A 13,604-nucleotide genomic window follows, 5' to 3' on the forward strand; every position below is an offset into this window, starting at 1 on the left:
AGAACTTGAACAACCTCTTCTGCACACTTCTTCCATAAGTCATGCATTTATTTCTGACTTCCTGGTAAACCTGAGCTGCGCTTTTTACAGGTGATTTTCATGCCTTCCATGCCAGGTTATAGCTCCCAAGCTATTTCCAAACCTCCCTAGGATGTTTGTCATAGGTTAGGAAGTCTGTGGGGCTGCAGAGAACTATGATGGGAAAGCATGTGGTATATCACAAGTGGTTTCTACACATTCCCAGCAAGAGGAAATTATTTTGAACAGCATAGTCTGCCTTGCTTTGTGTTGCTAGGGCACAAAGCTGTCAAATGTTCTTCAGTTTAAAGAGGACAACAACACTGACACTGCAGGGATTTCAAATAGGTACTGGTTTCTCAGTTATGTAGAGAAGAGCCAGTATTATTAATTTCCTGGTCAAAAAGAGTGAGAACTGAGATATCCATTGGCTGGTGAAAACCATTTAGATCCAGGCACAAAGGTGTTGACCAAGTCAGTCTCTGTGCTGTGCAGAAACATTCATTCAGCTGGAAGCTGCAGCAGCAGCAGCCACAGCTGATCTCTCCACTGCCCTAACCCACGGTCAGTCCTGCAGCAACAGAAGCTGGGGAGGGCTGGAACCAACCCCATTCCAGCAAAGCAGCAGAACTGGGAGAAGCAATGGCTAGCTTGCCTTTCAGTGGTCAGCAGTGAAGGCCTTCTCCTTTCCTACAAAGGGAGAAGCAGAAGGAGATGTGCCAGGAGGGGAAGAAAAAGAATAGTTCTGGTAATTTCTGCAAAGATTCTGCACCTGGGGGAGGGCAGGCCTGTTTGTGAATATAAAGTAGGGAATGAGAGGCTGGAGCTGCAGAAAGGAACCTGGGGGTCCAGGTTGATGTCAGGTTGGACATGACTCAGCAGTGCCCTGGCAGCCAAGAGGACCTGTGTCCTGGGGGCATCAGGCACAGCATCACCAGCTGGGCAAGGGAGGGGATTGTCCTGCTCTGCTCTGAGCTGGGGGGGCCTCACCTTGAGTACTGGGGGCAGTTTTAGGGTCCAAAATATAAAAAAGACATTTAACTATTAAAGAGTGTCCAAAGAAGGGCAACAAAGATGGTAAAGAGCCTTGAGGGGAAGCCATATCAGGAGTGGCTGAGGTCACTTGGTCTGTTCAGCCTGGAGAAGAGGAGACTGAGGGGAGACCTCACTGCAGTTATAACTTCCTGTGAGGGGAACAGGAGGGGCAGACAGTGATGTCTTCTCTGTGGTGAGCAGTGACAGGACTCCAGGAAATGGCATAAGGCTGAACTAGGGTGGTGGTGGGGGTGTGGAGGGGGTGTGTGTTTAGGGTAAATATCAAAAAAAGGTTCTTCCCCCAGTGGGTGGGGGGACACTGGAACAGGCTCCCCAGGGAAGTGGTCACAGCACCAAGCCTGACAGTTCAAGAAGCATTTAGACAACACTCTCAGGCACATGGTGTGACTCTTGGGGATGGCCTGTGCAGGACCAGGAGTTGGACTTGAAGACTCTGATGGGTCCCTTCCTACTCAGCATATGATGTGATTCTCCAAAGGGAAGGAACAGAGATGTGTCCTTGAAACAGAGACATTACCATGTTTAAAATAGTGGTCAGTTCAAGACATACCATTTTTCTCAGGACTGCCAATAGCTGAAAGCTAAAGATGTGGAAGATTATGTGTTATCCATAATTCAATTTCAGTGTTATATACTGAAAACTAGTGATGATACCATGACCATGGAAAGGTCTCCAGCAACTGGCAGGGTAAAAAAACCCAACAAAACCTGACTGTCTTTCCTTTTATTTCATAAATGTCAAGCTCTATCATACAATTCTCTAATACTTGTTTTGCATCTGTGTTCAAATACTCAGGGGGAACACTTGAAATCAAGCAGCTGAGACAGAGAGAAAGGGATCAGATAGCATTAGAAAGCTAAAATTATTTTGATGGAGTTTTATGGAAGAGTCCAAGCTGGTGTCTCTTATAGATCAGTCAAGTGCTGCCTGGACCCAGCGTGAATCAAATCTACTGATAATTTCTTTGCTGTATAGTCCCATCTCCTTCCCTGCTTTCCTACGATGTGAGCTTTTTTATCCTCTCTGTCTGGCTCTTTGTTTACTTTTTTATTTAGAGAGAGACTAAAATGGTCAGAGGATTCATTACTATGTCCCAAGGCAGCACTGGAATGAAGACAAGGGACATCATTGTTGAAAGACAGTAAAATGATGGGATGTGATGAGAAATACACTCAAGGAATGCAGGCTAATGCTCACAGCCCTCTCAAGGTAGTTTTAGCAAAGAGAATCTTGAATTTGTCACAACCAATCATCCTGAAATCATTATGGTACTTAACAAGTGAAGACTATAGCCATGCATATTTTGTTAGATGCTCAATGAAGAATGAAGAAAGGAGTACTGCAAAGGCAAAAGAAATTTCTGTTTAAGATCAATAAAAAATAAAGTTAAAACAGGACTGTAGCTGACCTGAGATGTCATTTCAAATGGGTGTCATCTACTTGAGATAACTAGGAATTTCTTCTAAAACAGGTCTTTGGAAGCATATTGACCAAATATTAACTTATTTAGGAGTTTTATAGGTCACAACTTAGTTGTTCTAGGCAATCACATACCAACTCAGGGAAGCCAAACAGATGCCATTATCAGAAGGTGTAACATGGAGAGATGCTGTGATATGGTAGCTAGGGCCCAAAGGGAAAATACTCAGCAGAGGCACAGTCAGTGTTTTCAGGACAGAACTTCTTACCTCTGTGCAAAGATAACCAAGGGTATTTCAGATAATTTCTGGATCAGAAACACCATGGTAAGCTAAGAGACCATCTCACCACCCTTTCAGTACAGCACAGAAGTAGCTGGATGACACAATTAATACATTTTTTATAAGGTGAAAACACTAGTGACACTTCTGTGTTTTCTTCCTATTATTATTCAGAGCCACGCTACCCAGCAGCTGCAGCTTCCAGAGAGTCCAGCTGAGGCTCAGCATTATGAACTAATCTCACTGTACCTTCAGGCATTGTTTTAGCACACATCTCTTGTTCCTGTAGCTTAGCTAAGACAGAGGACTGTCAGCAAAGTCTGATTCCTCTGTTTTATGTGAGCAGGCAAACTTAGACTCAGGAAGAACAAGACTAAGTGAGAGGACCAACAGGACCTGTTCATACTGAAACACTTGCTGTGCTAGCAGCCCCTCCTGTGGAATGAAAAAGGAGAGGGGGCTGTTTCATTCAGCTTTGCAGGTCTATTGTATGAGTAGGGGCAGGCAAAAGGGCAATCTGAAGTCTTCCCTAGACAGTCTGGGTATTCTTTCCCCTAGTCAGCATTTTGCTGGCTGGCACTTCCTCTCCTGTGTTCCTTCCTCATCATCTACTCACACTGCTGCTTGACTGAGCTTACCTACCAGAGCTTCATGTTTTTACCACTGAGCAATTTAGGAAGCAATACATTTATTTGCACAGATCTGCTTATTCTGAATATATTTACTGTCTTTTTTTCTCTTACTAGGTACTACTCTTTTCTATTATTTCTTGCTTTCTTGCTTTCTTACTTTCTTACTCTTACTCTCCCACTGCTCACTACTCTTTCTCTTCTCTTTGTTTAGAATTGAAGTGAAATTTGGGTAGACACTTGAGTAGAAACCCCTGTAGAAAGATTTTGTATAACATCAACACCCATGAAATTACCTGTAAATTCCATGAGTCTTTCTTCGGTAGCCTGGATTACCTTCTTTCTGTGGTTTTGCAGGATGACTGATCCCAAACCAACCTCTCTTTTCACTGCCTCCATCTCTGGGGACATACTGTACACTCAGCCACATCTCTTGGTGAGTCACAAAACCTCCTCACAGGCTGGCCTATTAGTAGTGGTGGGAACACTGTACACACATTTGCCATTTGTTTCCTAGCAGTTGTTGATTTCCTGCAGCACTTTCTTTATGTCCGATTTTGCAGTGGGCTCTGATGAACAGATGTAACATTTTTATAAAGACATACAGTCACAAACTCTTTCCTACCACTCACTAGTTCTTTAAGCAGTTTAGCAGAAATTCCCTAAGTTTTCTAATCTTTTCATTCAGTCTTTTTTCCTTTTTTCTCCTTGAATAGTATTACTTTAATGCAGTCACTAGCAGCTTTTCCAGCATCAGCAGACACACAATTACACACTATTTCCATGTTCAAGAACCTGTTTCTATAAATAATAGGAATCCTTTCATCACACAATATTCTCTTTCATCTTTGTCAGTCACTGATTCCAGTCCAGTGACCTTTTCACTTCCCTTTACAATGAGCCTGTTTACAAACATGAACCACTTCTTGCTTTCATCTCACTTGCTTTGTCCATCTCTGTTCTCTACCCTTACAAGGACACTGTCACATCACATCTCACTGCTGTGTTGTTGTCTCCTTATTTACACCTGGGCTTATGTCTCTTTTTTCTTTTCCTTTCACCCCTTCACAGAGGTATCTAGGGTAGGATTATAGAAATACAGAATCATAGAATGGTTTGGGTAACAAGGAACCTTAAAGTTCCTCTAGTTCCAACTCCCCTGGCATGAGCAAGGATGCCTTCCTCTACAGCAGGTTGCTCAGAGCTCTATCCAGCCTGGCCTTGAGCAATTCCATGGATGGGGCATTCGCAGTTCCTCTGGGCAACCTGTTCCAGTGCCTCACCACCCTCACAGTGAAGAATTTCTTCCTCATATCTAATCTAAACCTGCCCTCTTTCAGTTTGCAGCTAAGACCCCTTGTCCTGTCACTATACATCCTTGTTACAAGTCCCTCTCTCTCTCTCTTGTAGCCCCCTCTAGGTTTTGGAAGGTGCTCTAGTGTCTTCCCAGATCTTTCTTGTCTCCAGGCTGAACAACACCAGCTTTCTCACCCTAGAGAGGTACTCCAGTCCTGTGATCATCTTTGTAGCCCTTCCCTGGACTCATCCAACCAATCCACATCCTTGTCATGCTAGGGACCCCAGAGCTGGATGCAGCACTGCGGATGGGCTTTGAGCAGAGCCCAGCAGAGCAGAGGGGCAGAATCCCCTCCCTGGCCCTGCTGCCACACTGCTGTAGATGCAGCCCAGGACACATTTGGCTTTCTGGGCAATAAGTGCACCTTGCTGGGTCATCCACCAGCACCCCACATCCTTCTCAGCAGGGCTGCTCTCACTCCATTCTCTGCTCAGTTTGTATTCATGCTTGGGATTGTCCCGACCCAGTTGCAGGACCCAGATGACTTTCTTGAACATCATGAGGTTTTCACAGACCCACCTCCCAAGCCTGTCATCCCTTCCCTCCAGCACATCAACCAATTTGTTGAGCTGGTGATACAAAGTAAAATGCTTTGTGCTGTTGGCAGATATGCTAACTGGGAAATTCAGAATTTTGACATTTCTCCCTGTGGAAGAAAGCACAAAGTTAGGACAAGTGAACCTTAGCCAACATCATGCTACGTCTACAGATTATAATTGTGTTATTTGATCCTGTGAGATTCTTTCAAATTATTTTGCAGTGGTCTCTGAAACATCAAGTTCAATTTCATTTAAGTGTTAAATACAGCTGTGACTTCTTTTGCTTTGTTGTAAGCTGTATGTCACACATTCTTGTGGCAAAAGGAGATTTCTGATTGAAGAGCAGCTCAGCATGTTCCTGTAATTAATACAGGAGAAAACTCAAATCTTAGTTCAGAAATGCTCGAATACCTTCAAACACAGAGATGTTCTGACAGCTGAGCATCCAGTGGGAATTCTGGATAAGAAATAGATACAAATGAAGTCATTTTTCTTCAGGCCTTTGCTAATGAGTACAATGGATGAGTGAAGCAGGCAGCATATAACTCAGCCAAATGGTACACAGGTCACAGGTCACACAGCTTGCTCATTGGCAGCAGTAAAATAATGGAGTCACAGAATATCCTGAGTTAGAAAGGACCCAAAAGGATCACTGACTCCAATTCTTAGCCCTGCACAGGACCATCCCCAAGAGTCACACCACGTGCCTGAGAGCGTTGTCCAAACACTTCTTGAGCTTTGTCAGTGCTCCCTGCCTGGGGAGCCTGTTCCAGTGCCCAACCTCTCACTGGATAAAAAAAACTTTTTCTGATATCCAACCTAAACTCCCCTGACTCAGCCTCATGCTGCTACCTCAAGTCCTGCCATGAATTATGAGAGTGAAGAAATCTGTACCTGTCCCTTCTCTTCCTTGGGTAAGGATGTTGACTTGGAAGAAAGATTGCCAGGAGAGATACACAGGGAATATTATTGTATTAATCCTTTGATTTATTCCTCTTCTAGAAGAGGCCAAATGCTACATAAATTCAAGTTGCTGCTCCACCATGCTGATTTTTTGCCACATTCAGACTTCTTGTCACGACATCTATTTATTTTCATGTCTGTTAGAACATCTCAGTCTAAGAGAGAGATGAAGGACCCAAGACAGAAACCCCACAGCTGGGGACTTCCAGGGGCTGGTTTGTGGCACAGTCCAAGGTGGCATCTAGAGTAGATATAACACTAGACTACTCATCCACTTAAATCTATTGTGTTAAACACTGAATGGGAAATTGTTTTGCCTGTAATTAGGATGTTAAAGGTACCCCAGAAGCCTTTGTGCATTATATTATTCATTTATTTTTGACTGGGGGGTGGAGGTGCACTTCTCAGCAGAATAGATAACTAGGGAGTTTATAAAAAAGCTCTTTGTTTGCATAAAGCAGCATGTTAGTAATTTCCCTGCTGAAAGCACCTTGGCTATGTTTGAAGATAGCTGCTTGTCCCTGACAGCCAATGTTCCAGGCTAGTTTGTATCTATATGTGGTGATATGACATTGATGCCTGTGTCTGAGCAAGAGCTTTACATTCCTCCTTAATTGATGACTGCTCAACATTTGTATCAGAGAAAAATAAAAGGCTTTGTAGTGTGACCTTTGAAGTAATTTCAAATTGGTATATGATTCCAGCAAATTAAAAGACACAGGAGGTGTGCTTCATTCTCTCTAGCTTTAGCTGTCTGAAAGCCAGGGTCTAGTCTGTTTTGTGACCCCTTCCTCAGCCAATGAAGAAATATGGCCTCTTGAAAAAAAAAATACTCTAACTAAAGCAGGTGTCTAATTGGTTTCAAAATGATGAATCAAACGTCCAAGTGCTCTAAAGCTTCATGTTTGAATTATGCAAGATGAATTGCCCTCTGGAGTTTCCTGCCTTGGTCTTTTGACAGTGAAACAGCTATCTAAGTGTGCTGATGGTTGCACTTAAGGTGTTGAATCCCTATCAGAAATGATAACTATGAAAATCCTGCCCAAACTATGTCTGTTTGGTGTGTTTGGCCCTCTACTGCTAACACTGTTTAAGAATGAGGCATCAACTGAACGGTCCTTCTGGGAATAAATGCTCCTGGTTTTCTTCACAGAAGGATCTGAAGAATATGAAGCATTTTGCTTTGTATCACAAGCTCAACAACCGGGAAATTTCACCCATAGCAGCATCTCATGGCATAATGGTGCACCAGGTTCGTTGTTTACAACAAGTACAAACCACAGTTTAACCTTAAGACTGGAGCCAAGTATAGCTTTAGGTTGAATAAACTACAGTTTGTTTTTCTATTGAGATTAGAATATGTTTAAGCCCTTAAATTTTCCAATTTGCAATTCCCTTGCATAGCCAAACTTCTCTACTTCAGTTATTGTTGTGAGAATGAATTGTTTAATATTTTTAACCTCTTTGTGTGGTAAGTATAGAAACATATGAACACATCACACAGTCAGAATGAAGCACTGTGCATTATATGGGTGTCTGTTTCAGGGTTTTTGAGGCACTGTCTTAGATACAAATACACTGAAAACTGTCTGTTGTGTCTACAGCAACATGCTGGTGGCTAAGTTTTTTAACAAATTATTTCTGCAGAGGATTTATTGTTTTCCATAAATAGGTAAATAAATTAAAAAAGCATAAAACCCCACCCAGATGATGCTGTATTTAATCCAAAATGTAGATAGGCTTTTGTTCATAGCACATTTCTCCAGTCAGTAGGGTTCAAGGGTGCCCAGGCTCCTTTGGTGGGAAGACACCAGAAACAGTGTGAGATGTGAAAGATTCCCACTTGGGCTTGCGGAATGGTCTGTGCAGTGTCATGAAGAGATGAAGACATTCCTCACAGACACTACATCAGCTGGGTAGAGAAAACAGTGGGAAATCAATTTTGATTATGAATCTTATGTTTTGTACCACCACAGGAAAAGAAGATATAATTTATCTGCACATGGACTTTTTGTACTGAAGACATCTGCAAACACATAATTTCACTTGCCAGGCAACTAACACTTGCCTTTTTCGCAGTCTGGAGATGAAACTCAAGATAATTTTAGTAAGGAGGTGATATAAAAGAGGATCTTTACTTGAAGGCCTTCAGGAACAATTATGGAAAGATGTCCACATAAGCCCACCCGTTCCAGTGGTGAGTGTATTTTTATAGGTTTTAGGAAATCAGCATAATTGATAAAGAGCACCAATTTGGAGGACAAGTTGTGATACAAGCCCCTCCTCTGGAGCCACCCCTTCAGCCCTAATACAGGAAGAGCCAAGATAGGACAGGGGCCTTGTACCCCCTGGGGCTTGGAGCTCTGGAATTTGTTTTGTCTTTCTGCTTAGGGAAAGGCCATGGAAAAGTACAGGGAAAACTAGCTCCTAATACAATAGGTGACAGAGTTACAAATATATGTGCAAAGAACATAGAAAACATAAAAGAGAAAAGGCAAAACCCAAATGGCATCATTATGTACCTGTACATGACTATACCTGCCAGGCACAGCTGGTCACATGTCTGCAGGTATACAAGCCATAGCTCTGCAAACATGTAAATGTGTGCCTGGTGTAAGTAGTGCTAATAGTGCCATTGATGCAGGTTACCAAGTGGGCAGAATTAAAGAAGGTGCCTAAAGGCCAACGATTACACAGGATCTAAAAAACTTACCTCTTCACAAGCAGTTGCACTGGAGAACTGCATGTCCTGGGTGAGTCTGCATAGACACCCCAGAAGTGCCCACCAGCATTGCATGCAGGGTCACAAAAAACACCACAGGGACAGCGAGCTACTGTTAGCTGGAAATCATTAAAACCAAAGTGCTACTGCCAAAATGTCTCCTAGATAAATTATCAGTAAATTTAAAATAAATAATGTAACTTTTCCAGCTCTCCATTAAATGGACTGATACAGTTTAAGTTCTGAGGAGCTGAGTTTTTTTTCAACTGTCTGCGTTACTGAAGACTAAATGCTACGCACAAATTAATAACACAATTAAACTTTGAATGTAGTAATAAAAGGATTAGTTTGGGTTCTTTTTTTTTTTTTTTTCTGTTTTGGAAAGCTGTTTAATTTTCATAGTGCTCTCCTCTGCTCACATATTCTTTTTCTCTTTGCAAGAGTGGCTTTTTGGGGTGAAGCTTGAATCCTGCTGTAGTGATCTTCTCTTATACACTTTGCATTAGCAATTTCCTGCTTCACTGCTCCTGCACTATGAGACAAGCTTTAAGATTTAGTGATCTTATAGCAGAGTTGAATAACAGCACTTCCATTCCCTTTTACAAAAATTGGCATCTTTCTTGCCCTAGTCACTCAGATGCACCTAAACAAAAATTGCAACAGAGAGAGGAAAAAGTAGCATCAGACTTTTTAACAGTGGCTCTCAGGCATCTGCATTTTTTGGAATACAAGGACAAACAAGTTGATGCATTTGAAGGGGATTTTTTTCCTTCTTCTCATAATTTTATTCCTTTGCCATTGGCTTTACTAGCAGAAAAGTGGTTTGTAGAGGCTTTCCTTATGTGGGAGCTGTAACACAGTGGTGATCTTATCTTTCTCTGCAACTTTTCTATTTCTGTTAAAGCCATTGGCTGATAGAGGAGTAGACCTGGGTGCAGTCAGCAATGGGGATGTGGTAACCATTTGTGAGCAATGTACTTCTTGTACTACTGTTTTCTGACTTCTTTGCTTTAATTTTTTTTATTAAATACTTAAGGTCCGTTTTTCTTCATGATTCCCACAGACAGTTAAGCTGAACTTTCCACACATCTCTTTCCTGAGAGGAAAATAAAATTATTTAGACCTCATGTTTAAAGGGTCTACCTTTTAATTTACTGACATTGAACTTCACTTTACATTTTGTTGCCACTCTACATGGAAGCCCCTAGTAAATGAGGTCCCTTTGCAATTTTCACTACCATCCTAATTTTTTTCCAGTCCTGAATAATTTTCTATCATCATCATGTGCCAATCTTGGCACATCAGTATAATTTTGCTTTCAGACTTTCAAGTTGTTGAGCACCAGAAATGCCTACATGGATCCCTATCAGACCCCTGGCTCAATCTCCTTTCTGTGAAAAGTTTTAGTTCATAACAAGAGCTCCATCTTCCTCCAGGTAAGTAGAGTGTTTTTAAAGCCCTTGTGGAGAGAACATAACCAAACTTTAAACTAAATTCTCCTATTCCTACTACACCGCAGTACCCTTGTTTACATATTAATTGACACTTCAAAGAAATGTAGTAGATTTATGAAGCATGACTTTTCACCATGAAAGTCATACTGACCTCTCTCCAAGGTATCATGTTTATTTCTGAGTCTATATATTCTGTTCTTTAATATAGTTTCTACAAATTTACCCAAGATGGAGAACAGATTTACCAGGTTCATGTCAACAAAAAAAAATTGGCACCAAACTTAACATCTCTGGTACCAATACCAGTGTGGGTCTTAAGAGATGAAATAGAGTTGGCTCTTCAGCAATTTCATATATTAATTCCTTTAGGTGTTCCGAGTGAACAGTTTTAGGTTCTGGAACCTGATTTGTTACAACTTATTTTGTAGTTTTTTCTGTACTGTTTTCTTCTACATTTCAGTTTGAGACAGATCATCATATTCTTATCCCATATAAAGTTCTCTGCTGCCTGAGCCTCCCTCAGATCCTCCACCATGAAGAGTAGTGGAAAAATTCATTAAACATTTTCAACCTTATCTTCCATGAGCATTCCTTTTACATTTTGATCATATATCTGCCTGACTAACTAGTTGGCAGCTATCCTACTTCTGATGTGTTTGAAAGGAGGGTTTTTTTAATGAAACATTTTTATGCCTTTGGTAAATTGCTCCTAAAAATATTTTGGGTTTCCTTGTGGTTTTCTGTAAACCGTCCAGTTTTTATGTTCTCTTTTCCTCACTTGGATGAAGCTACTTTTATTTTTTCTTTTTTACTCTTGAAATCTTTCTTCACCTTGTTAACTCTAACTGACTTGTGATTTTCTTCCTTTTAAACTTTTGTGATAGTAGTTCCTAGCTTACTTAGAACCAACCTCTAACAGGACATCTTAAAACAATTTCCACACCATGCAAAAATTTTTGCCCTTTTGCCTCTTTCCTAATTTTCTCCTTTTTTGGGAATTCTATTTTTTTGATGTCAAATACCTTTCACATTAATTCTCCCAACTCTTTGCTCCTATTGGCATAGTCACTGTGCCTGTAACATAAGGTTATATTACATCTCCTATGCAGCCAGTTTGAAATAGGCCACTGCTTGGGCCTGAGTCAATAACAGCTTTCTCTGGTGGGAACTCTCCAAGCTGTTATGGCATGCAGTCATAAGTGGGCAATGGCTCCAGTCCTCAGCCCTGACAAGAGGACACAGCAGGTGCCTCTGACACCCTTCTGCACAACAGCAGTTCCTGGGACTCTTGGACCTCTAGGAAGGTTTCTTCAGACTGTCAATAGCCCACTGACCTGCTCTGTCACACGTGTTATATGATCGCACCCTGCTGCTGTGGTGAAAGGGTCCTGTTTGAGTTATCCACCAGTATCTTGCTGCAGAAGCAGGGACTGTCTGAAGTAAACAAAGATTCAGAAGCTGAAGTCCTTCCCTGGGGTATTTATTCCGAGAAGGAGGAAGTTGCTATCTAATGCCAAACATTTATTCCCTGTTTCTCCTTGCTAAGAAGGAATCCTTGTTTTTCATTGCCCTAGCTATGGCTGTGAACAAAGAACAGATTCTCTCTCTCAGTCCTCGAGACCACGGTGCTTCCAGGCTTCGTTTGTCAAGAGTGTCCCAAAGCTTTGAGTTCTCCAGTGTCCAGCCCATCTCAGGGTACTTTCTCAGGAAACCAGACACTGTTTATTCTCAGCTGTCAGCTCTGGAGCTGGGTCTCATGTCATGAACAGAGGTATCTGCTGCCTGTAAAAGGACTGGGAAATTACAGGTGCTCTGGTTGTTTGAATCACCTTGGATTTTTGTCATGGAGGTGAGGCAGCTCTATTTCCAGGGGCTGTCATGTATATAGGCCTTTCTTAATGAGAATTTATGAGTGTTGTGAGGGACAAGAGGGGAGAGAGCCTCCCTTCAAACAGCATGGAAGTCGGATACCACACACGGAGATAAGCCCTGGAGCCTTGGCAGAGGCGTGGACTCGGTGAAGAGGTATGCCATTTGTTTGGATTGAAAGAGACAGAGGTATAACACTACTGAGTTGGAAAGAGTATGTACCTTTTTACAGGTATTGGCTTTCCTAGACTTTTATTTATTTTAAAAAAATTAAAACTTCTCTCTAACTGTTTCAATTAATCAATGAGTTGGTTCTAGTTTGGTTTTTCCTTCCTTCTTACACAGATTTCAGCTATTCCAAAGAGTTCCAAAAATTAACCTATCTGCCTTTACTGCTTTCTTAACCTTGCTTTTCAAATGTATCTTTTCTCTGTCTCTGTGGCAGTTTCAGAGTACACTTCCTAGCCCAAAATATTACATTTTCTCCTTTCAATATTGATACTGTCATGGTCTAGAGCTACCACATCCTCTTTGATGTTGTATAAGAAACTATCTAAAAGCCCTCAGAGGTCCAATGCTATTACATGTGGCCTACATAACACTGGCCAGGTTTCCATGGCTTTGGAAACTGGATTATCTGTGTACTTGACAATTGAAGCTTTCTGTGGTGTATGTCTTTTAAAATGAAAGCTAAATTCCTTGTCCACTGAGCAGTATCCTTGGTGAAAAAGAATATATGGACATCCTAGGGTTAAGGGAAGCCATGTACTGGAAAAAATGTGCTCCTTTTCAGATGAGTGGTGCCCTGATGCAGGACTGTTTATTAGCACAGGTGCTGTAGCCCACAGCTGGGACTGTGCTGTCTCCACGTGGACTGGTGGTGCTCTGCTGTCTCCCCAAGTTCTTCCCATGTGTCCCATTTGCCAGGGCCGGGGGCTGGGTTGCTGTGAGCACACCCCATCTGCTCGGGGGGGCAGATAATGGTACAGATGATACCTGTGCATTACGGGAATCCAGGGGCTCCCACTCTCCTTCTGCTCTCATTAGATAGTTTGCTCCAAGCTTCTACAAAGGAGATAGTTAATTAAGGGTAATTAATCTACTGCTGCAGTGCCCAGCACTCAAATGGAAACCAAACAGCAACCTATTTATCACTCTTTCAGACCAGCTTTATACTGAATCCAGTTAATATTGTTAAAGCTGTGGATTTAATTCCAGCTAGGAATTTGAACTACCATGCTCAAGAATTTGCTTAATTTTAATGAGTGGTGCTCAAATTGAACAAATTCTAAAACT

This window comes from Haemorhous mexicanus, chromosome 1 (assembly GCF_027477595.1).
Source record: "Haemorhous mexicanus isolate bHaeMex1 chromosome 1, bHaeMex1.pri, whole genome shotgun sequence".
Classification (NCBI taxonomy): Eukaryota; Metazoa; Chordata; class Aves; order Passeriformes; family Fringillidae; genus Haemorhous; species Haemorhous mexicanus.